The sequence below is a fragment of the Thunnus albacares genome, chromosome 18, assembly GCF_914725855.1.
Source record: "Thunnus albacares chromosome 18, fThuAlb1.1, whole genome shotgun sequence".
NCBI lineage: Eukaryota > Metazoa > Chordata > Actinopteri > Scombriformes > Scombridae > Thunnus > Thunnus albacares.
In genome coordinates, this window is record NC_058123.1 from 8,693,606 (window position 1) to 8,719,358 (window position 25,753).

Genomic DNA, 25,753 nt, shown 5'->3' on the forward strand with positions numbered 1-25,753 from the left:
TACTATCAGCTATACTGCCATAGATACTGAACATATGACTGAAATATTCACTCACAAGGTATTTCTATTTTTCTTTTGCCAAGATACTGGATCTTGCAGCACAATATATGGACATTACAGGAGTAGTTCTGGCAGCACTGGGTTAAGGTTAGGGAGACAATGGTTTTGGTTAAATACAGAAAAAGAAATTGCAATGACTCGAAGCACGACATCTTTATTAACATTTAAGCAAAACCATGATCTTCCCTTAACCAAAAAAAGGACTTTTGTTGCCTAAACCTAACAACTAGCAGGACTCAGGATGTGAAACTCGGCCTCTGGCGCTAGAGTCCGGCATCTTGTGCGCTTAATTCGTTCGAAAAAATGTGAAATATTTGAATGCATTTTTTGCACAGAAGGAGGACTGTGGATTTTGTCCCCCATCGCATATGTTGAAAATAAGTAGAGAGGGATCTTTTAATAGTGAGTATGAACAGGACTGCATGATTGCAGCGAACAAAAGCTGTTTCAATATTATTATGGGCACCTGACTGTTGAAAAACTGTTGACTTGAAAAATGATGAACCTATCTTTTAATCAGTATTCCTTTATAGGGACGCCAGAGAAGAAGAAGGTATTGATGAATTAGTTAGTAGAGGGCTTTCCCAACAGATTACATGCCAGGCAGTGTGTTGATCATTTAACTCTTGCCAACTTTACTTTATGTCACCTGTACATTGGTATTAGTGATAACAGATAGTGTTGTACGTGCACAGCATGTGCTTCAAAGGTTCTGTCAAAAATAAGGATGCTGCTCTGTCGGATGAGGTTAACCTTGTGATCAAACAAAGTTAAAAAGTTGTTTGCAGTAAATGGAAGCTGAGTACAGTGGAGGGCAGACAGATTCAGTTCAGTTCGTAAACACATTTCTCAACCACTTCTGCTTAGTGCCCTCTTCGCCATAGAAATACAGATGGCAGTAATTATCAGTCAACAAACAAGGGAATCCTGTAGGCAGCCAAAGTTTTATAAAATTACCCTTCTCCCCTGTTTCAGTGACTTTTGTTTTCCTTTTCTATACCTGCTCCCCCGCAAATGTGTGGAGACCTTTCAGCCTGCAGACATCTGAGCCAATGTTTTGGGCCTTTCAAGAACCACTTTTGTTCAGCCTCTTCTGTTGGATTTGATTTCTTTTGAAAATAAACAAAAGCACAGTATACCTACTCTTAAAGGAGAACTACCGTTCTTAGCGTTCTCCTCGTCCTACAATCAGAGGTCACTTGTGTAACTTTAAACAGTGTGGGTCAGGCAGCTGGATGCATGTCATTCAACCCTTTTGTGTTATTACAGCAAATGATGAAGTGTGTGTTTGTGTGAGTGGGTTTATGTCTGAGTGTAGATTATAAATACACAAGGACAGGAGAGAATGTCGAAAGAAGCAACATGTTGTCTTTCTTGTGACTGAGATAAAAGGCAGAGAAAGGTGCCATTCACCCCCTCCCTATTACTCCCTACCCTCAGCCATCCCCATCTCACTTGACAGCACAAACCCCTGACCCCTCACCATCCAGGACCTCCGGCAAAAACAAATGAGCTCACCCTCTTCCCCTTTTTTTTCTTAGTTTGTGTGTAAAGAGAAGTTTAAGTTACCTCATATCAGCCAGAAGATCTGAACCAGGCTACACCTCAAATCCCTGACCCTTTGACCTACAAAAACACACATCTTCAACCCCCCTCTGGACATTCAAATGCTTCCTCTCTACTCCTAAAAACTTTCACATCATGAGGGACTTTTCCTCTTCTGGACTGAGGTGTGTGTGTGTGTGTGTGTGTGTGTGTGTTTTTCAGAAACCTCTCTGAGGATGATAAACTCCTCCAGGTATAATTTCCTGAATGTTGTGTCATGACCTCACCGTGTTGCCACATCACAGATTCACGACCAGCTTGTCCCATCCAACACTTAATCTATCTGAATCGTTCCCATGGAGATGTCGAAAGGACCACAGAACAAGAAGCTAGTTTTTTCCGACTCTCCCACACTATTTAGGGTCCAGATTTTCAGCGATTTTTCCTACACGGCAGCTGTTGGATCCCCTCTTGTCAGGATTAGTCAGTGTCTGTGCTTGAGTCCGTGCTGGTGATTACTTGGGGGTAAAACCACAACGAGGGAAATGTCTCCCTAAGTACTCTATGACTCACTCCTGCAGCACTTCACTTCAGTCATGCCGTAGAGTATGTCTCTATTTGCCGTCTTGTGATGACTCTGATTCTACAATTGTGTGCGTGTGTGTGTGTGTACGCTGAGGGGAAAGACTTGGAGATATCCTACTTAATAGAGTAAACAAACTGGCCGTTCAGACTCTACAGATGTTTAAGGATGTTAACACCAGAGACGGTCAACACTCTCCAGATCTTGCCTTAATGATTGTACAGCTGTGAGAGGATTCATATGGTCATTTGAGAGCATGTGTTGCAATTTGTGCATGTGTCATGAGAGTGACATGTTTTAGAAATCGTAACCGAATGAGCGTTCTCCATCTTCTCTTCCATCCTCAGTCTTTCCATTCTGACCACATCTACCCCCCCCCCCCACCCCTCTCCTCTTTATCCTGTGTCTTGTGTTTTAGCTGGCAGACATAAATCAAGTGTCTGGAATGGAAACACTCACGTTACTGGTGTGCCACATATGTTTATATTTAAAGCCTTTTCCTCTTTTTTTTTTTTTTAACTCTTTCACAGTGAGCACCTGAAAAACACAAGAGGGGGAAACCACTGGAAAGTGTGATTCAACTGAAAATGTCTGCCCACCCCCCACAACCACCACCACATCTGAGGCTCTCCCACCCCAGCAGCTTAGCAGTCAGATCAGTGTATTAACCAGATGAGTGAGAGAGAGAGAGAGAGAGAGAGAGAGGAGGTATGGTTGTGCTTGACCCGTGAGGCCGACAGAGGTGGAAAGAATGTGCTGTCCAGCCGGTGAACACGTTAACATAGAAGGGGGGGAAAAAAACTTCCTACAAGCAGCTTTCCCACCATCCCAAACCCCCTCACCCGCCATTTACACATGGAGGGAAGGAGGCAGGGAGAGTGGAGGAGGAGAATGAGCACAGCGGATGGGGAGGAGGGGAATGAAAATGCAGAGAAGTGGAAAGGGTACTGAATGGTAAAAAAAAAAAAAGACAGAGAGGGAGGAAGAAAGTGGGTGGTCAGAAGAAAAAGAAAAAAATGTGAAAGATGCATTTTTGCCTTCTTTTCTAGACAGAAGAGTCACAAAAACACTTGAAAATTTGGAAAACAACACTGGTATCTTAGAGTATCATGCAGTAATGTGGCAGAAGGGGCCATGGCTAACACTTTGAACGAATCTTTCAACATTTTGGGAAATACGCCTCTGTACCACTTTAACATCTGTTCGTTATATGACGCAGTATAGGAGACGATTAGCTTAGCTTAGCTTAGCATAAAGACTGGAAGCAGGGGAAAACAGCTAGCCTTATTTTGTTCAAAGGTAAAAGAAAAAAAACCTTCCCACCAGCACTTCTGAAGCTCATTTGTACCATGTTATATATTGTTTATTTAATTTGGACAAAAACCAAAGTGTAAAAACGACAAGTTGTGCTTTCAACCGTGCTTACTCTTCGTAGCGAAGGAACATGTTACCAAGTGCCACGGTGTGACTCACTGGCTACATTCAGACTGCAGGCAAAAGTGGCCCAAATCCAATTTTTTACTCATATGTGACTCAGATCTGTTTTTTTTTTCATACTGTAACAGCATAAACAGCACAAATCACGTGGAATCTGAACTTTTCAATTCTGATTTGGGTCACTTTCATAGGTGGTCCTAAATCAGATACAGGTCTGATTTTTTTTGCATTGTGACCTCAGTATGAACAGTCACATCGGAATTCATACAACTTTACATGACTCCAGCCAATACAACCCAACTCGGGTCGTCTTAACTACCCGAGTAGTTTTCCACATGAGTCTTGTGGGGAGGCACTGATAGATGTAGTTAAAAATAGGCCGTCACATCCTGAAATTTTGGATGAAATCTGTTTCTGTGAAGCCATTCATGTCACGATCCCACCACTCCTGGGACCTCCGTAGTAGTAGCCATTGCTCGACAAAAAAAACCACTGCTCCTCGTGCTCGTCCTCGTTATCATCTGCTCACGGATTCGCTGGCTTCCACTGCACGTCGACTTATAAATGAAACCATAAACGTTGACTTCAGTGGCGTCCATGTTAACTTTCGTACGACAGCGTGTTGCGTGTGACATCTTTGTTATTGTTCTTTTGTGCATGCGGGTCAGCTCAGGACTCAGGCCACATTTTAAAAAATAATGAGGACAGCCAAACAAAAAAATCATATCTGAGAAATAAATCGTAGCAATTGATATGTTTTTGGACAACAATGGAGTTTCACAGAGGAATAAGATATATTAGGATTTGGCAACACAGACAATAAATGTTAGAATCAATCTTTTGTTGGTTTTGGTCTTTTTGTGGGAATTGTTGAAAGTAAGAAAAAGTAGTGACTCACCAGACTAATCCTTTAAAGGACCATACCAGCTTGTTTGCAAGTTGTAGCGCTAAAAATCATGAATAGTTGGCCTCTTTGCTGACCATTTTATACTACGCAGTTTTAGATTTTTAAATATATTTTTCCTACTGCTCCAGGCAGCCATTGATTTCAATTAAATTCTGTACAGATAGCAGGGAATACAGAAATATATTCAGGATCCTAAAAACATCTTAAATGGATGTATTTCATTCAAGAATAAGTGATAGATTTATAACAAAACCAAACTGAAAAATGGAAGAAGCCTTGTGCATGGAAAACTTTAGGGGTCTCTTGGAGATGGAAAAACATCTGTCTGCCAATATTATAAGGGAGCGCTGAGGCTTTAAAGAGCCAGTTCCAAGTAATGGGGACACTGTTTCTGGAAAGACGTATTGAATTCTTTAAGTGCAAATTTTTCAATGCTTTGAGGAAACTTTTCAAAAAGTCCTCCATTGTATTGGGGTGGAGGCAGAAATCTTGGAGACGGATATCTCAAAACCTCAGCAGATAAAACTGAAACTATCTACATGACTGGGTACCATTAGATGAGAGAGAAATAATATTTTTTATAATATGGGCTAACTGTCCCTTTAAAAGTGAGACTAGTGAGAGGTTGAACCAGAAACACAGAAACAAACAATCAGAAGGCTGAAATGTTGACAGTCGTGACATTTCCTGTTGTGTCAGTAAATAGCTGGCCCACCCATCCAGCCTTAGGTGTCTCTGTTACGTGTGTGTGTGTGTGTGTGTGTGCCTGCACCTCCACACACATATGTGTAGGTGTCAGGCCTCCTCTGGGGGTCCCTGGCCCTGTTAGAGGCAGTTTATGGGGAACAGATCCACACCTGTTCGCATGTCTGGTGTTTCCAGCAGCAGCCAATGGTCAGCCTCCATCTTCCAGAGAAGAGACCCTCTCGAGTTCCAAATGGAGCCAACTTCCTACTGAGGGCCAACTCTTCGTTATGATTCGGGATGACCTCCCAGGAGGGGTTGCATCCAGCATATCAGCCAAGAGTCCCGTTGGAAACACAGTGTAAATCAGAGACAGAGGAGGAGGAGGATGTCTGGGGGAGAACCAGGGAGGGGTCAAAGGGGCCCAGCCTGCCCAGGATATGGCTCCCTCTGCCTGGGATGATTCAACTGCAAAGCATCTCTTTCCAGGCAAAACATCCACGTCAGCACTCCCCCGCATGCCCATAGGGTCTTTTAATTATAGTTTGGACTGACTTTACTTATCTGCAAGACTCATTTAATCCAATCCATACCAAGGAATTTTATGTCTTAAACTTTATAGTGTGTAAGGCCGTAGGTTTGGTTTTAACTTTGGTAGGGACATTTTTTTGTCAGACGGCCAAAATAATTGTGTATGCATACTTGCTCTCTATCACACACACACACACACACACCCACATACACACATAAGGAGCCTGACTCTGCAAAATGTTTATTTTATTTAATATGCATTTGCTGACTTGCCTGAAACCGGACTTGTATCATGATTTTTTTTCTTTGATTTTTACATTTTGTTTTATTGATAGACTACTTAATTATAAATCTGAGACCGAAATTAATATGTAAAAATCACATGTAGGCAATGTGCTGCTCTGTAACTAGCTGCTGTGAGGTTTTCAAATCTCACCTGAGACTCTGTCCTTCTTTCAGTTTGGGCAACGTACCTCAAAAGATTCATGAATGAGCAACAGTGATGCTCAAACCTACCTTTAAATCATCTCAAAAACTTGTATTATTTGTCTTTCAATTCCTGAACTTATGGTTTTATCATTCGCTATGACATCAGAGCTCACCTGAGAGGCTGCAGCTCACCTGTCTGTGTGTCTTTTTTTACATCTTAACAGACCTGCCAACATTCCTCTTTTTCCTAGATTTCTCCTGTATTTTCACCCCCTCTCCTGCTGTGCTCCCATTTTGTTGTTCCTCCCAGAAAACTCCCGTAATGCGCATGGCCCTCAACTTTTATTATGAATAATTCTCATACACAGGGATCCATAAGTTTTGTATGTTTGTCTGACATTACCCAAGTTGCTAGGTCGTCCATGAAACACAATATAAACACACAATCCACACATGACATACAAATTCAACCCATCTGTCACCACAACCAGATTCAAGGGGCGTGTGGACAGCTGCTCTCTGTGCAGGCAATCTTTCCTCCTGTCCTCCTCCCTCTGCTGCTGATGTGATTCACTGCCTGCAGGTATCGTTGGTAGAAAGGAGGGGCTGGTTTGTCTCAGCCAGCAGCTAAGTTTGCAAGAATTTGCCCAATTTTAAAGCCATTGGAAACTCGGCTTAAAATAGTAAAAATGCATACATGATATTAAAGTTGAGTGTCTCATTAAGCATCCACTGATATCTGAGTGAAAATAAATGTTTGTAACTATTAGAAAACCTAGTTCAAAAATAGTTCATTTGGCTGCTCAAACCATTTCTCAGGATTGTGTGTGTGTGTAGGGGCGTGAGCAGATAACGCTTGATTGACAGTTCTCTATCAGCTCAAGTGCCATTTTTATTTTCCATTCAATCACTAAAGCGTTTTGCTGCCATGGAATAAAGTACCAAGTCTATCAGATTGACCCTACTTGGTTAGAAAGCTTGTATAATCCATGAACTTACAAACTAGGTTAGACCACCCAAATTTGTGTTTTTATTTAGCTATACTTCCCGGAGTATGGCGCCAATGGTTTTAGCATTTTCCATTCACATACATGAAATGGTCAGCTAAAACGTTTTAATTATCAAATCTATCAAATGGACCCTGCATGGTTAGAAAGCCTGTATATTCCATGAACTAACATACTAAGTTAGACCACCTAAATCTGTGTTTTTATTTCACAATACCTCCCCAAGTATCTTTTAGCATTTTCCATTCACTTACATAAAATGGTTAGCATTAGCTTTTCTATGCAAAACTTTTGAACTTATTATTAACTACCCCAGTAGTGTGATAGTTAGCCGATTAGTCAAGATAAGAGTAGACCACACATATCTGTGTTTTCATTGAACTATACCTCCCGGACTAAGAAGCTAAGTGTTTTAGCATCTTCCAAACTGCTAGCGTTAGCTTTGCTATGCTAAACCTTTGAGCTACTTATCAACTCCAATTAATCTGAGTGGTGTACCCCAGTCTGCTAGTTAGCTTAACACAGAAGTTTTAAAACTATGTCAGGCTAATTTGAATTCTCAATCTAGCTAAAAGCAAAAAAAAGTGCAGAGCACTGTTTTCCTATAGGGAGTTGATTGGAAGTGCTGTGAGATCAGCTTGGCGAGATAGCAACATCAATCATCTTTCTCCTAATTATGATTGGGCAGACATTCATGTAATTAATATTCTTGCTTAGCCACACCCAACTGCAACCCAGTAACAAGGGAAGGGAGAGAGACTTTCAAAGGCTATGTTCTCATACTTTTTAGGTGTTTGCTATATGCACATTAGATCCCAAATTACATAATTAAGAGCCAATCATGGACTTTGCTTTTCCAGGGGCTTTAAGAGTTAAGTGGCAAACTCATATAAACAGTTAGGCTACAGACAGCTTGATGTTATTAGCTTAACCAGCGCATATAGTAAAGTACTGGCTTTTTATTCGTGACGGTTTTGTTGCACTTACAGTAACAAGCATAGATCGTCAACTCGAGTAAAATGTTATCTTTCATAACATCTTCATTTGAAACATAAATGTTAGCAGGTATGTGTCTTAATGACACATGCAATAATAACTCTGCTCTTGATTCACTCATGGAAAAGGGAAGAAATGGCATTACATATTTCTACCACTAATTTCAAAGATTAATGTTTGGATTAGAGAACATTCTTATTAACTAAACTCAACCGTTACTGACACTTTGGTTCTTCTTTTAAAAGGACCAGATATCTTAATTTGCTTTTGGGAGGAATTTCCACTAACGGTAATAAAGTTGTTTGATTAAACAGCATGTCTGAGCAACAATTACCAATTGGCTAACAACACCTAACGCCTTAAATTAAATATAATATGAAATTATCTTAGTTTTGTCCAGTGAAGTCGTTTTAAATTCTGTGACATTTGGAACATTTAAACAATAAACACTAACTGCTTCAGATTCTCCACCTCACTGATTCCACTACTGCTGCTGCTTCTGGGCTGCTGCTAGCCAACAATGTGCACAGCTTGAAGTTGAGGGTTGCCAGATCCTCAGGTCAAGTATCCCCCATATCCTGCTCTTTCACTCTTTATCATGATAGTGCACTTTTTTGCAGTAAACACTCAAACTTTGCAGAGATCTTACTATTAATATTACATGGAGTTGAAGCGGCTTGATTGTTTGGGATCAAATCTACGCCCATGCCCATTAGTGAAGAGGTATACCGACACTGCTAATGTGACTTTTTCTTGTCTGTGAGTGTGTATGACGGCGTTAATCTGAGTTGGCATGACTGTGATTATGCATGAACGTTCCTGGAAGTGTTGATAGCTGAGGGGAGAGGGCTCTAATGTCTTTAGCAGACTGTGGATTCTGTAAACAAGGCCTGTCAGCCCCCTGACCTGAACCCCATGACCAGCTTCCTGTCCTCCTGTAGGTACCTCTATCATTACTATCCCCCATTCTTATAATCCATCTTGTTTTTACCCCCATCCCCATGTCTTTCTGCATTCTGTAAAGTTATCCTGAGAACCAGAATCCAGAATTTCAAATGACTACTCAGGGCTGCTTAAGATGTTCATTCATGTCCTGAAATCAACTGGAGTCACAAGTTCATGTTATAGCCAAATGATCAATCAATGGATGGATAAAAAATGTCTCATTTTGTACTGTGGACGAGGAAAACTGAGCTTTTTGAAAATACTGACATACAAATATCAGTGTTCCCACACATCTGCCTTCGTTAACAGTCCAACTCTCTGTCACTTTTATCTCTCCCTGTTACCACTCACTTTGTATGCCAATATAGCCAATCACGCAATGAAGGAGTTATCATGGACAGATTATGTTCATGCTGTCAGGCCACTGACAAAGTAAAGAATGTTGATTGATGGATCGCCCCAACTCAGCTGCCCCTGAGACTGAGTAGGCGTAGACAGAAAACATCCTTGCATGACAAAAATGCAAGACATTAGTGAGACATTAAATATAATCCAGGAAGTCCAGTCTGAATAACAGGTCTGTGAGTTTGAAGGTTTATCAGATGCCAAAACAATACAAAGTAGTTTATGACACATGATTTCTCAACAAAAAGTTATCTCGGCAATTATTATATCTTTTATTGTGGTTGCGGCGTCAACGGATAGGCCTCATTCAAATGAATGAGCAGGCTTTATAGGCCTTTACACATGATCAACAGCAGAATTCCTTTATGCTGGCGTGATCTGTTGTCTTATTAGGGGACATGTCACACCTTGTGGCAACACAAGCAAATCCTGAAATCCGCTTGGATTTAATACCTTGCTGTTGCATCCAGTTTCAACTTTAACCTTATGTTGGGGCTGGATCTCCCCAACATTTTCCTTTCAATACACAACCAGTGAGATGACAGCTGTTTTATGCATCCACACCCTTCTTAATCATACCCTTATTACCCATCTTTGTCTCCAAGGGATAATGATTGGCAGGACATAACATGCACATCTCCAGATCTATATTTTTATTCTGGGGCTTTCCTGGAATAACTTTGCATGATTTACAGTTCAAAGAAACTCCTCATTTATCTTATACTGGCCCTTTATGTAGCCTCTCAGTTCAGCCCCTGTCTGAAACAAGCTGTTTCAGCTCCTGTCTCTTTAAGGCCCCCCTCCTTGTCAGTCCTCTCTGTTCTGATTGGTGAAGCTGCCCTTCAGCAGACTTCTGCCAGCTCCATAGGTCCGTACATAGTCAAGCCCGAATCCAATCTGAAACATGCGAGTGGACAACGTGAGCAGCCCATGATATTATAATATATCCATGATCCCATGGATGAGCTCATGGAAGGGTATGAAGAAGTAACATTGCAATTGAAGCATTCAGAGTAGGCTGAAGTCTGGGCTTTTGACTTGAAGGTGGCATTTTTACATAGGTTCACCTCATGTTTTGGAACTTTGAACATGTTCAACATAGACATCCAACATCATAACAGAATATAAATGACAAAAAAGTAACAAAAAGCAAATGTGCCCTTTAACTAAAATACATTCGGTAGTTCACATACAGTCTTTGCTTGACACTGCACTTTGTCCCTGTGCTCTACACTTGGGATGAGCACAGCTCATACTGCTAATCATGTGTAGAAGGCCTTAGCATTAGTCTTTGTAAAATGTAATTTCAACCATCGATCAAATTACAATATAATTTTCATGCAGTAACAGAAATATATGTCAATGAATATGCCTGTATCTTCTGAGTATCTACATTGAAAAACAGAGTTGAAGGAGACAAAAAGGATCTGTGGATACAACGTAGAATATCCCACTATGTTTGTCCAAAACCAGATGATGCCAATAAAGGACAATTTTGTTGGTTGCCAACCAATAGAGAAAGAAGAAATTCTGTTGTTAGAGTTTAAGTGTAGACAGCAAACTTTAAACAAAACAACATCAGTGTGGAGGGAATCATGTTTGGCTGGATCTCCCCAACATTTTCTCATTATTGCGGACATATAAAATGCTTTTTATATAATAAATAGATTCTAAGTCCATGTATTCCATGAGAGAGGACACTAATGATGTATTGTCTGGCTTTACGGCTTGCTGTAAAAAGGCAGCTGAAGTTGAGGCTCATTAAGTGGTGCTAAAGACCATGTCCTGGAGCTTGGGAGAACTTCAGAGTGAGGACAGAACATGCCTGCAACAACCCACATCACACAATACAAACATGGTGGAAATGCAGCCACAAGATGCCTATCACCTTATGTCAGAGGATGTAAGTGGGGTAAATTAGGAACAAATCTGCGCAATAAATTTTAAAACTCTGACAGGATTTCAATTGTTTCAAGTGAGAGCCTTATTCACTTTAGCCATGACTGACTGATAGAGCTCCCAGTTAACTCATTTTATTGAAAAGTTGCATGTGACTGCCATAAGTCGATTGTTAATGGAAAAGAACCAGCTTACTGAATCATGGACAAAACTTTATTTCAGGGAAATTGCACCCCCTAAGAATTTTTTCCCCACTAAGTATATAATGGTTTCCTAAGAAAACCTCAGTTTTTAAAGTTAAAAACGGGAACATTTTATGTGTCACAATAATTTCTATGATTGAATGTTGGACCGGATGATTTTGGCTGAACTGCCTTATGAAAACTACTACTTTGGTGTTATGTGGGAGGGCGTGTGCAGGGAGGAGAGGAAAGTTAAGACATCAAGGTGAGGCTAATGTGAAAACCTGACCTTTGAAGACCAGCAGTGCTCTGCTTTGACCTGAGGACTTGCCCGGGGCAGGATGAGATGGAGCACGGAGCTCAGGAATCCAAACATCCCCCTAAGCACAGACAGAGCAGAAGAAAGTGAGAGCATTTTGACACATGATAATAAAATCTATTCTCCCGTAGATTTTGCTCACATGATTTTTTAAAAGCTGTGGTCAGACTTGACTAAAAAGAGACATACTCAGCAGGCCTAGGGTTTCCATAACTCACTTTTAATTTGATATCACCTGACACCTAAATTGAGCGTCACCTACTGAAAGCTGTGGATCAAAACAAAACAGGCAGCATCCTGGCCACATCCATCCACTGTGACCACAGCTTTAGAACAGTGTTAAAGGCATATACAAGAGCGTGATTTAGAGCCTGGTTCGATCCCAGGAGCTAAAAGTAGTAAAGAACGTCTTGACCGCACATGGCTACACTGTGCTCTTGTCTGGGTTTTCTTTTTTGTTGTGCTAATTTCAAAACTCAACAGGTGGAGAATTGTCAAGGTGACTGTTCTTTCTCATTAATGACAGAACAATCACTGCTTTCGTTGTGATATTGTTCTGTCACAAGTTTCCCTTTATAAAACAGCTCAAAGTTTTTCTGAGGACAACCGGCAACCACAGTCTGCTGTTCATATAATTCCTTTTTTTACTCATTGAATCAGTGGTGTGGGAATGCAACCAAAAGTTTCTATTATTACCACCACACTTAACATCATTGAGAGGAAGTCTTGAGAAAATAGTGACATACAGCACTCTTGTAAGATGCTGCTGTTTACATTCCCCCCTGGAAGGAGAGTATGTTTCTTATCCCACAGACGAAAGTCATCCTCCCTTTTTTAGTGAACACCCACCATGCTAAAGTATACACTCATGAGACGATCCTCAAAGAAAATGAGTCACCACAGAGCAGTCTCAGACATAGCTGTGACAGACTTTACTCTAATTGATTGAAGATCTCTTGGTCTTTTTCTGCACAGTATGTCTGCCCTGCAGTCTGTCTATCCCGATTGTTGATATCCGCTCCCAGAGTCATGGTCAACACCACGCTTCACTCTGATTGGTTTAAATTGTGCTGACAGAGGGATATTGGATCATGGTCACAGTAAAATGACAATTCTGTTGTCCAAGACAGAAATGGAAGCAAAAACAAACCTTCAGGATGGGTTGCAGGGTGACAAGAGTGAGGGTAAACTAAGAGCGGAGACTTTACAAAAGAGAGGTGAGGGAAGTGGGGGGGGGGAGGGATCTGGAAGAAAGGGGTCATAAAGTGGGGGAAAAGAAATGAGGGGAGAGTTGAGAGAAGGAGAGGAGAAGGGAGGGAGTGGAGGAAGGAGAAAAAGTGACGGAAAGAGAAAACGTGGGAGCTGTGAGAACGTGAGGCAGGCGGAGCAGTGAGTGATGCAAAAGGGTGGGATGGAATTTGCTCAAAAGTAGGAGCCAAGGCAAATGTGCAGCTGTCAAGGACTTTTGTTCTCTTTAAAAACATTTTTCAGTCTTTGCGCGACTTGTTTCAACACACAAGGCGATGGTTGAAAATGTTAGTCAGAGAGGACGAGGAAAAATGAGGAAGGGGGAGCGAAAGAAAAAGCGAGGGAGATTTACTAAATTGCAAAATGACAAAGTAGAATGAGGCCAATAGAAGTGAGAAACGGAGAAGCAAAGTGGAGACCAGCAAGCTTGGTTGCATATGGAACAAGCAAGAACTGAGGAGTGGAAAGTGGGGAGAGTTATAGAGAGAATAGCAGAGGGGAAAGTAAAGGAAAACAGAGAGGAAAGGAGGAGAAGAATTAATAGTATTTTTTCAGTGCACCATGTATCCCTCACCCTCCCTGTGGACCCAGGGCCTGCGCACATGTCAGCACACCAGTGCGCATATGTTTCTACTATTACATGATAGGCTGTGGAGAAAATATAGGAAAACCGTATCTGTGTGTGCATTGGGAGGGGGCAGAGAGAGAAGGGGGTGGAGTAATATCGACAAAGCTGCCTTTCCAACAATGAGCTCCACCTTCATCCAGTCTATCTAGAGTGCCTGAAGTTTTCCAGTTACAGACCCGGATCCCCGCCCTGTCCCACCTCCTCCTTCCCTATTGCTTTTTTCTCTTACTGAACAATGACAATATAACCTCAGAGTGAGCCAGCAGCATTATCTCCTTTTCTGTTTTAGATCATGACAGCTGTCTCCCACCTGAACAAACCTAAAAACTCAGTTAAAGGAGTATTCCTCTATTTTGACAACATCAAACACTTGAGCAATTCAGTAAAATGTGGCTCTATAGCGGTGGTAATTTCACATGTCACTGAGCTGCGGTCAAACATCATTGTACATTAACAGTGGGTGAGGACAGCTTGGTGATGTCATGACATGAAAGGCATGAAAGAAGTCTGGTATGTGGCCACTGTGTTGTGTACATGTCAGTCCCATGATGCTGATGTTTGGCAGAGACCTTGTTACAGCTGAGTTTGGCAAAGTATGTTGTGGTAACGGAAAGGAGAGGGGATCTACTTAGGTGCTGCTGTGATGTCATCCCATGAGGTCATCTATAACCTTAAGGGATGATTAAACAGTTATGTTGTTGGGGCGTCTTGGTAGCCTAACGCACGCCATATACTGTAACTGTAATGCCATAGTATGAGGTCCTTTTATTGCATGTCATTACCCCTCCCTCCACTCATATCCTGCATCCTCTCTACTGTCTGTACACCAGCGAATAAAAAGCAAATTATGTTATGGCATGTTAGGTTAAGTTAAAGTGACAACATGTAGCTTTTACTAAACAGCAGCTACTGTAACCACCAAGTGCTTATTATGGTAAATACTAAAATGTGGTGCAACAGTAGCACAAGCAGAGAAGAGTCAGAAAATCACTAAACTTATTCAGTAAAGTCAGATATACAACAGTATACTGCATTTGCTAACGTCAGGTGTACTGAATGTAGAAATGGTGCTTATGAATTAAATTTTTCATTTAAGAGAAAAATAACGTGCCATTGCATTTAAAAATTAAGTTAAACCTTGAATTTTCAGCACTTGGGTGCAGCGTAAATGAGCTGTAATCACGACACCGACACATTATCACCTTTTAAGTTGAATTGGCTAAATTGTTAGCCTATTTACACATCCAGCAAGCACAGAGCAACATTAGCATTCATTTGTAGTCATGTTTGTGATGAACAAAAGTCTTACACTCACTCTCCTTTTAGCTCTGTTTTGGTCTCCACCACCCTGAGGTGAATATCTGGCTAACATTTTGCTAACTCTACTGTTAGGTTTTGGGTAGGTAGGATAAGTTGAAAGACGCTAAAACTCTGTGAGTTTGTCACCACAAACAACCCCTTCCACATTACATGTAGTCTTTAGATCCATTGTTGATATAAACATATTGATTAGAGCAGCTATAAGTAAAATAAGCTAACTTGTGGTGCCTTCCTATGTTATGTTATGCTATCTTCTCTTACCTTATGGCATCTTACCATACCATATCTTATGTTTTTTATATGTTAAATCATTAGCAGTATCTGAGCTTTAAACTGGTTTTGTGTGGCCTGTGCATCCTTAAATGTCTGAATAGCCCTGAGGCATAGGAGAAGAAATACTTTGTTACGGCCACTCGTGGCTGATGGGTCTGTCAAACAAACTGTGTGTGGGGGACTGAATGTATATGAAAGAGAGAAACAAAAGAGACAAAGCAAGAGAGAAAGAAAAATGGAGAAAATCCAATGCTAATGAGTTTATATCATCTATTATTATCAATTAAGCATAAGTGTGCAAATGTACATATTTATGTGAATGCATAAACAAAAGGAGCATTTGTCTTTCTGTCTGCCTTTTCAAAATGCGTGGGCCATAAACATACCAAGCATTTCTTTGTGTGATGCTCTCAAATGTTTGTGTGTGTATATTTGGGAGGGGTCAGGTAAAGTGACAGGCAGACAGCAAAAGGAGAGAGGGGTTATGTGTGTCCCATGTCAACAGACTTTAAATTTAGCTAGAGCTTTGTATATATAGACAGACCCCCCTGAATAAATCTGAGCTGACTCCTCTTTCTCTGTTTATCTATCTCTGTCTCTCATCAGAGAACCAGCATGCAGGAGGCACTTGGTGTTATCATACACCTCATACAGTATCCAGGGCTTTCCTGATTTGTGATTATTACCAGGGATGTTATGGCTGTAGGGTTCTTGTTCAGTGAATCGTGTAGCCTGATTGTAAAATGGGAAGTTGCTCATTTAATTTTATATTTCCAAGAATATGTGGCTAAAGATATTTAATATGAAATCATCATTCCTAAAACATAGAGTCTTCCTCAATTATTATTGAGCCACATCATCCAATAAAGCACTCCAGTGTTTTGTATGTGTGTGTGTGTATGAGAGAAAGAGAGGGTGAGAGAGAACACACACAAAATCTTAATCAGTTTGAAATAAATTATGGTTTTGTAACGGGAAATACAAAACCATAGACTATAAAAAAATAATGGATGTAGCCACCATGAGGTCACCCATTGGTTTGTGGACTCCTGTTTTGAAGCCGCAAGGTCAGCATTTTAACCGTTGCCATCTTGGTTTTTTGAAGCCAGGAGTGACCATGTTTGGGCAAGAGGTGGAGCTGACCTTAACGCTAGCTGTTAGCGGCTAGCTTGGTTATAAACGGTGCATTTACAGTCTATAACTGTGCTAATTTTGTGACTGTTATGATGCTAATGCTAATTTTGGCTAGTGAAAAACAGGCTTAAAACAAAATGTACAAAATGTATGAAAGAAATGTATGAGAGAAAATACAAATACATTTATTTAACACAGATGATGTTGAAAATCTAGTATTCACACAATTTCAAATCATATCAAACTGAATTATATGCAAATTCACAATAAAGCAAAAAGTCATGCTATCCACAAGTGAGCATTTTCATCATATCACACAAATTCTTCATTCCAATGCGGGGGAAGTGCTCTTCACACATCATTATCAACATCATTATCATCAATTTTAAATTATTATTGTTAGGGAGGAAAGTGATAAAAGAGGAATATAATTGCCTTTTTTAATACAGTAAAGGGAACAATCATGTAATACGGAGTTAAGAGGTCGTGGTCTTATTTCTGTGAGATCAGATTGGACCAGTCTTGTAAGTACATCAAGTCCTCAGTCTTAAGAAGTGCAGTCATACGAGGTAGACATAATCATGAGGTGATTTAAGCGGCGGTGAAGCAGATAGTGCAGACTGACCGCAGCACTGTGAGTCACCCATACAGCTGCATACTTTAGTTCTAATGAGTAGACACAGCTGTACGCATAACACAAGGTATGTATACAGTATATTGATTAAAATAATTTTCTCCAACCTTTTTGCCCTCATAAACATGTGATCCATTACTAATTACATATGATTTGTTTAAAAATATTGATTGTTATCAAAGAAGTAAACCCTGTGAACCTTCTTGAAGCCAAAACGAGTTACTTTCCTACGCTCACTCACACCTGGTTTTAATATGGTGATCCAGTTTATCTGTAATGCATTTGTTCACTCTTTCACTGCTTCACTGTTCACACTGCAAGCTCTTGTGCAAGTTATCACTGCTGCTCAACATTTTCATCTTAATCACCAGTAAAGAATGTAGACACTGGAATGTTTTGTAAAATCACAGATTACGGTCAATGACTTGAAACGTCGCCAAGTTAAGTCAGAGGCATCATGCAGCCAATTTTTTTTTTTTTTTTTTTTTTTGAGGAGGCACAGATTCACAATTCACATATCTTAATGTTCACACCAAACAAAGTTGTAAACAGTAATTATCTGCTCTGGCTTCTATGTTTACGATCCTGCTATCAGTAACTATGTACAACTATAATTGAATGACACTTACTAAAACCATATCCCATTTATTAGCAACACTAAACAGCTGGTTAGCCAGCTAGCCAGCACCATTGATTATTTAATGTGAAGTAAAGAAAACTCACTAACATATAGCTACTGTTTTTACACTATGTAGCTCTCGACTCTATAAAGGAATCTCCCAATGTCCATCCCATTTTGTGGGACAACAAGCTAACACCAATTACTTGTGGGTTATTGTTAAAACCACAGATGTTAAAGTCACTTCTAACAGGGAAATTCTGAAGTTCTAAGTAATCTACACATTCATTCAGGTCATACTGTTTCATGGTGTGAGCTGAAATTGGTTGTTCATACCTCACACTGCAGTTAACAGCGTTTCTACACAACTGCACAGCTGCGCAGCTTTACTTGCTTCGCTGCTACCAAGAAGTGCTTTCCAGCTGGAAGGAACCAAGTAGCCTTGACAGAAAGGCGGGGACTGTGCGTACCAGTTAAATATGAATAAGAACATACAGAAAAGCAACTTTTGTTTATATACTGCATTATTGAGGGGTAATTAAAAACACTTATTGTGAAAACAGAATTTAACAACTTCTAAAGTCATCCAAACTCAAATATTTGAAGGGGCACATGTCCCCACAAGTTGAATAGGCACAACACTTTTGTGTAAAGTGACAGTTTAGGCCTTCCTCTCTCTAGCCAAGCAGAAAATGTTTGGCTCTCTCCACTCGCAATTTAAGGCTACCCATTACACCTTACAAATAGCTCAAGTCAAATTATAAATAATGGAGGGCAGTAGAGGCAGGTGGATGCTCTCACTAACACAAGAAGATAATATGGTGGCCCTGAACACAACTGTAGGCAGCCGGCCTACGTTGTTTGAATTGTGCTGTCGACTTGGGATGATTTGTACAAGTCATAAGTGGAGTTTGATTGTGATTTGGATTCCAAAAATTCCCAAAGAAATGCAGACTATTTTGGAAGAAAACATCCAGCCCCCCTGGTTACAGTAAAGCACCACAAGTATTTTGTTCATACATTGATATATTGTCACAAGAGTCAAGATTTATGTTAAGAAATCCTGTCACCAAAAACCTGTAAAGAAAAAAAAGCCTCAAAAGTGAGCGGTTAACAGGCCTTGATGCCAAACATATGGTTTTCTATACAAAAATGATGGGCCAGGAGAAAAAGACTAAGCCAGTTGGCCGTTGCTTTGTAATTCCTTGCTGCTCTTGATGTTTTTATTGATTTTCAGCTAGGCTCGCTGTATCTCCTGCTGTCCCCATCTGCCTCGCCTAGAGATTTTGGCTTTGCCCTGCTATTGCTTTCACATAAGTAGGAACAGTGCTAATGCCTATTTCAGTGAGTGTGCACAGCTCTTCAAAGCACTGATAGTGCAGTGGCAATTGACCCTGCAGTTTGTGTTCCCATCAAGAAAAGACCAAATGATGCCATATCCTGTGGAAGAACTGGGTTGCATTCCTCCACGGTCCAGATGGTTGAAGAATCAATGCCAGTGTGTTCTGCAGGTTTCTGGCAGTCATGGTGGCTCACAGTCTTATTAGCACACTTTTCATCTTGTGGTTCCACAAAATGATGGTTGTGGTCATTTGATGGCTACCTGCCGGTGTTTAGACAATACGGAGTTCACTGACTTCAAGCTGAGGTCAATATTGCATCACCAAAGTCTGATTTGGTTCCATAGAAGAATGCCCAGACCACTTCACTATTGTTCATAGTTTATTTTTGGGTCATGACTTTCATTTTTTCAATGACTCCTGGGCGGTCAGGCGCAGACCTTTGTTGTACTTTGTAACAACACAGCAAATTGGCAGTTGATGTCTGATGCCAGAAGATTATAGGAATAGATTCGTCATCCAAAGAGAAGATGCTAAGGTGGACCAATCCCACTAGCACACAGGTCCAAAACTGGACAATGAATAAGGTTCAAGGCCAAGACCAATTAAATCACGAAAAAACTATAATTCTCACTTACCACTAGTGTTTTGAAAGTTTAACAGCAGCCATTTTTCCAGAAACAATGTTGTGGTTACTAAAGATAATAAACAGACCCTGCTGTGGACAGTTTTCATTACCACTGCTTTCTTTCATTGAAATAATATCTATAAATGAACTTCGATTCATCTCGTACAGAAGTTTCAAAGAAGAATATCTCAGAATCTCAGCAAATACAGCTGTCGACATGGCAGATGCAACTATAACTATAATTGTTAATATATAAAATTTCAACCCTATTGCCAAAGAAGAATTTTGATAGTGGAGAATTCAAATCCAATCACTTATTGCAATATCTGTTCATGGCAGCTATGGTAGATAAGGTTAGGGAAGAGTCTTGGTTATGGCTAATAAACTATGGTTAATGTATGATTAGGGATAGGCAAATAAAAAAACTTGTGCTGTTAGGAAAAGGTTGTGGTTATAAGGAAAACAACCTGAAATTAAAGATCTGTGATGGGATGTGAACACCCGTCTCCTGGATGAAAGACCAACTCAATACACACCAATCCTCTCCACACCCGTACTGCAGTTTTTTCCTTACTACATACTGTAAAAGAAACACTACTTTGTACTGAATCATTGGCACTTGACGGATGTAATTTCTAGGACACTGGGCTTTCTGTGATTTCACTGAACTGGTGCTTTAAATTATAAATACAGATGATTTTTACATGAAATGACAGATCAGCATCTTCCTTTTGAAGACTCTTTGATCTTTCCATGCACTCAATCTACTTGTAAGCCTGTTTATTTATACTGCTCTAATCTGGATGTCTAACATGCTGATGAAACTGTTGATGAGGAAGGTTCTCTTGTTGAGTTGAGCCTGGACCCGTCAGAGGTAGTGGTGGGGAAAAGGATGTCAGCAAAACTACATATATTAGACTCAATGACCTCCACGCTTCATGCCATGCTGTCAATGTAATGAAATTTACTAGCTAATTCCACTGAGGTGTGCCAGGGAGTGCTTCAGGCACAGATTTTGTGCCAGGAAGGACAATTTAACTGTCTATCTGTGTATAAGTATATACCAACTTCCTAAATCTGAGTGCTATTCTATTGGATGCCTTATAAAGGACTACTATTTGTTGTCTCATTTAATTGAATCAGTCACATTCCTCTTTAATTCTCAGACACTACAGATGTTTTATACTTCTGTTCAGTCATCTGTCATTCATTTAGACAGTAATTTACTGGGTACAGTGGTGGAAGTACTATTCCGATCCTTTACTCAAGTAAAAGTACCAATACAGCAATGTAAAAATACTCCAATACAAGTAAAGGTCCGTCATGACCTTCATTAATACTGAGCTATCAGTGTGTAAGCAGCATGTTACTGTTGTAGCTGCTGGAGGTGGAGCTAGTTTCAACTACTTTATACACAGTTAGCTAGTTTAGTCCAGTGGTTCCCAACTTAGGGGTCGGGCCCCTCCAAAGGGTCACCAGATAAATCTGAGGGGTCGTGAGATGATTAATGGGAGAGGAAAGAAGAAAAAAGTTCTGATACACAAATCTGTTTTCAGTTTTTCTCTAATCTCTGATTTTTGGTGAAACATTGGATCATTTGAACATTTATTGAAATGAAACCATGTGAGAAATTTAGAGGGAAAAATCATTATTTAGTGGAGCTGTTAACAACTCATAGACATCTGAAACGTGACCCCGACTACACACTGTTTTTTATAGACATTAAAAGCCAAAAAGGTTGGAAACTACTGGTTTAATCTTTAACAATGTGTTATATTTTAAAAGCTTGTTAAATTATCCATTGTGACAAATCATCATCTGAAAAGTAACTATAAAGCTGTCAAAAAATACAGTGGAGTAGAAAGTACAGCATTTTGTTTTGAAATGTAGTGGAGTGAAAGAATTAAGTAGCATAAAATGGAAATACTCAAGTAAAGTACAAGTACCTCAAAATTGTACTTAAGTACAATACTTGAGTAAATGTTACCTTACACCATTGGTTTGGTATTAAGTCTCTTATCTTCCAAAAACCATGTCTCCAGTGTGGTCTGACATCACATGAAATCCCCTCAGATGTGGGACTAAATGCTGAAAGGCGCAGACGCCAAACTACAACAAGACTGACCGCAGAATATGTTAAGTCATCTTGTTTAATTCACTTAGCTCATTATTTCTGCCCCTTTCTTTCTGAAAGTGCACATTACAGGCACACACTTTGCCTGCCATAGTGGGCTTTTTTAATGAGTTTCTGGGTGTGCATTTTTCTCAGTGGGTTGTATAGTTTAAGAACTGCCAGCAGCTCACAGTCGAGAAGACAAACCTCCGTGCTCCCTTTCCTCTGGCCTCCCACCCTTCTTGTAATTTTCTGAAGATTCTGGAAAGTGCTACCTCACCCCTTCTATAAACCCCCCTTTTAAACTGTGCAATGCTTAATGTGTGACTCGCTGAAATGTTTCCACAACTGCAAAAACTGGATTGTTGAAGACCCTGTTCATTTGTTCAGCTACAGTACGATGCACTGAATGTTGAACGTTCAATTTTCTTTTCCTTTTTCTGTGCTTTTGGTAGAGTCATTACCACTGTCATGTTTTATTTTAGGAAGTGGCTGACTTTAGAGTTACTGGACTCAAGAGAGATCAGACAGGAAAAACAATTAGAGCATCCAGGTATGAGTCTCGTTTTTGCATCTGATGAAAAGTACAATCTGTGAATCTTTCTCTGTCTCTCTTTCACACACACATTTAACATCTGCTTGGAATGTGGTGGGGGCCAGCGCTGTGAAGGGGACGGAAAATGGCGTGAGGGAAGGCGAGTGAGGGAGAAGAGAGAGGGGGACATGGAGGGGAAAGAGATCAGTTGACGGAATATGAATGGGCACGATGGGGCACGGAGGAGACTATAAACCCGGAGATGATGGTCTAAAAACAGAAGATCTGGAGTAAGCCTCATCAGAGCCCTGCACACATGCCCTGAGAGTGCAGCACGCATCACTAACGCACACTTCAAAGAGCAGAGCTCAGGCAGGCCAGTCTAGACACGCTCTTCCCATCACACCATTCACTCCCACTTTGTTCATTTTGGCCTCTCGCCACGTCTCTTCAGTTTTTTTTTTTTTTTTCCATCTATGTCCCCTTTGGACTGTGTAACTACTTTTAAACAAGAGTGACTGATTTTATTTATGTGCTCTCTTTGCACTCAGATGCTGGAACTGGTGACTAAACTTAGATTAAGCATCTACAGTCATGCTAGCTGCTCTGTGAGGTTGTACTTACAGACTGCACAGCCACACTTTGAGCTAAATGCTAACAACACCATGCAAACCAAGCAGCAACTACTATGGCCTGAGGCTGAAGCTAGTATGGAAGTACCTTATAGTGAAATGCCATTGACGGCCGCTAGATGCTAACTCCAAAAAAATCCCAGGCTCTAATTGACTCCCATTCAAAACGTGTCAACTTCTCTCTAGAAACACTGAGTCAATCATTATTTTCAACAAGTCATTATGGTCTCATTCGCTAAATTCAGGCCCTCTAATGAGTGTGCTGGTGGTCTTTTCGGAAATTATCGCTCTGTTAATAAGATTTGAAGACTTATAGTAGCTTTGATGTCTGCCATATGGGTGTTGATTGACAGCTGTGATTGACAGTTTGCTCACCGGTTGCTCTCCACAGCTCTGGCACTGGCACTGAGTCGGATTGTTGCAATATTTCAATGAGTTTAATGTTACTTGATTATGATACCAACCCTGTTAGCACAATTTAGCTAAAGTAGCTAACATTAGCACAAGTGTGCACCACTCGGTGTTTGCTGTAAACTGGTTTTCGCTTTGGTCCGAGGCACTCTACATTTGAAAGGTCCTGGCTCCAAACGGAAAAGATGGTGCTGACTATAAGCTGCAACTCTGGGCTTATGCATATAAAGATTGGCCTTTTGGATCATTATATACAGTCTATGATGCCAACATACTCACATTGACAATGCTAGCATGATGATTTTAAGCATTTATAATGTTTTCCACGTCTTAGTTTAGCATCTTAGCATGCTAACATGTGCTAATTATCCCTTAACACAAAGTACAGCTGAGACTCAAAGGAATGCAATTAGTTTTGTGCGTATTTGGTCATAAATTAATGTATTGGACAAATTAAGATTTTGTCCCAGTGATGGCACTAGAGGAAAAGTCAGAAGTTCAACAGAGTAATTGCAATTCATCCAGAGGGGAACATGAATGTTTGTTTTGAATTTCACAGCAATCCATCTAATAGTTGTTGAGATATTTCAGTCTGGAGCAAAGTAGTGGGCCAACAGCCGGCCATCACTGTCCCTAGAGATACATCGCCAGCATGTCTAAAAAAAACTAGATTAAAGCAGTAAAATGAAGAATAACATTTAGACAGAGGGTGTTAGACTTTGCAAAGAAATGAGAGAAATACTGAAAAGAGAATGAAATATGCACAGAGCGGATGAGTAGCTCTCAGTGAGTAGTAGGAAAGTCTCCCCCCCACGCCCCACCCCCTCCCTACATCTTCTCCTACACTCTCCCCTCCCTCACCAGTAGTTCCTGTCCCCAGGCACCGGGTCTGAATGGGAGCACTGGACTGAATCAAGGTTAGACATGGAGCAGACAGTTGGCAGAATCTTTCGCTGAACACCACAGGCATGATCAAAGATAGTTTTGTCTCCATTATGTGCCCATCAGTATTCCAAAATCTACAGTTTATGTCTAGTTTATGGAGTAAATTACTTAATTCGGAGGCAATTTATTGTTGTCTGGAGCAAAATCTTCACAGACTTTTATTCGTCCATTCAGTTTTTTGTGGTTTAGGTGTGTGAGTGTGTCATCAACCACATGAAACATTCATCATACTGGGATTTCTGATGTACCTTGCCCGCTGGTACCACTCATTCTTCAGACCGTCATGACTTGCAGCTGTCTGCATAGTTTCGACATCGTAGACGATGGGCATAGACCTGTGCCCATCTGTGTTTTAGCAAGGACGTCATAACAGTTTTATACCATATGGGTTTCCCACCGAAAATTGTCCATCTTCACCAAGTTTATCCCCTTATGACCCCCCCCCCCCAAACTCTATACCTCCTTCTTTGTCTCCTATTCCCTCCCTCTTCTTTCCGCTGAAAAAGACCCTCCTCTTGTTCTCTTTTTCCAGCTATGCATTCACCAGCAGACATCTGGATTTCAACTGCAGACCATTACATAGTAACAGCTCCAGCTTTTATGATCTTACAGAGAGAAGTGGCAAGTAGCAACCATAAAATGACAGACATCCAAGGAGTGGCATTACTGTAACGGGCGTGTGATGAATGTAAAAATCATGCCCTTATGTTCCTTTCATCTGCGATTTGATAAAAATGTGGATTTTCAAGTGTACCATCATAATAAATCCACAACAAGAAGTCACCACTGTGCTGCAAGTCCCCTTTCCAGACATTGTGTTTATCAAGACCAATGAGCACTCTGGCATGCGTCGCAGTGTTAAGATTTTCCACAGGAGTGCTGCCAAACCTCGATGAGATGTTTGTGATGAATTGCGTTAGACGGAAAGTGTATTAAACAGGGCTGAGCACAGAGATTGCCAGTAAAATGATGAGTGATGGAACAGAAGTGTGCATGTACATATTGTATAGGTATTAGTGTGTGGTTGTTATGTGTGTGATGTGCTACAATTCACAGGGGAGCAGGGATGCTTGTATAAACATGCGTTATCCCCAGAAATACATGACTTTTTCTATGTAAAGCCTTGAAGTAAAGCAGGGGGAGGGGACAACTAGTAGATTTAAATCAAGACTTTGTAGTTCAGGTCCTCTTGTCTGCATGAAGCTCCACCTGGCTGTTAATGCTCCTCTTTAATACGCTCACCCATGCATATAATAAACATGGGATTTTCTTAGCCAGCAGAAAGGAGGACTGAGGTGAGAAGGATTCATCCCTGAGGCTTAAAACACCCCAGGGAAATAGTTTGAATGTCTGAGACGGGTGCT

The 25,753-nt window shown here is 40.6% G+C and overlaps 1 long non-coding RNA gene across 1 annotated transcript; it reads right to left on the minus strand.

The window, feature by feature from the left end:
* Positions 1-10,315: 10,315 nt before the first annotated feature.
* LOC122967983 lies at positions 10,316-18,185 on the minus strand. Its single transcript, XR_006398733.1, has 3 exons — positions 18,122-18,185; positions 11,900-11,990; positions 10,316-10,426 (listed from the first exon to the last, which is right to left on the minus strand). It is a non-coding gene; the product is annotated as an uncharacterized LOC122967983 (long non-coding RNA).
* Between the last annotated feature and the right edge of the window lie 7,568 nt (positions 18,186-25,753).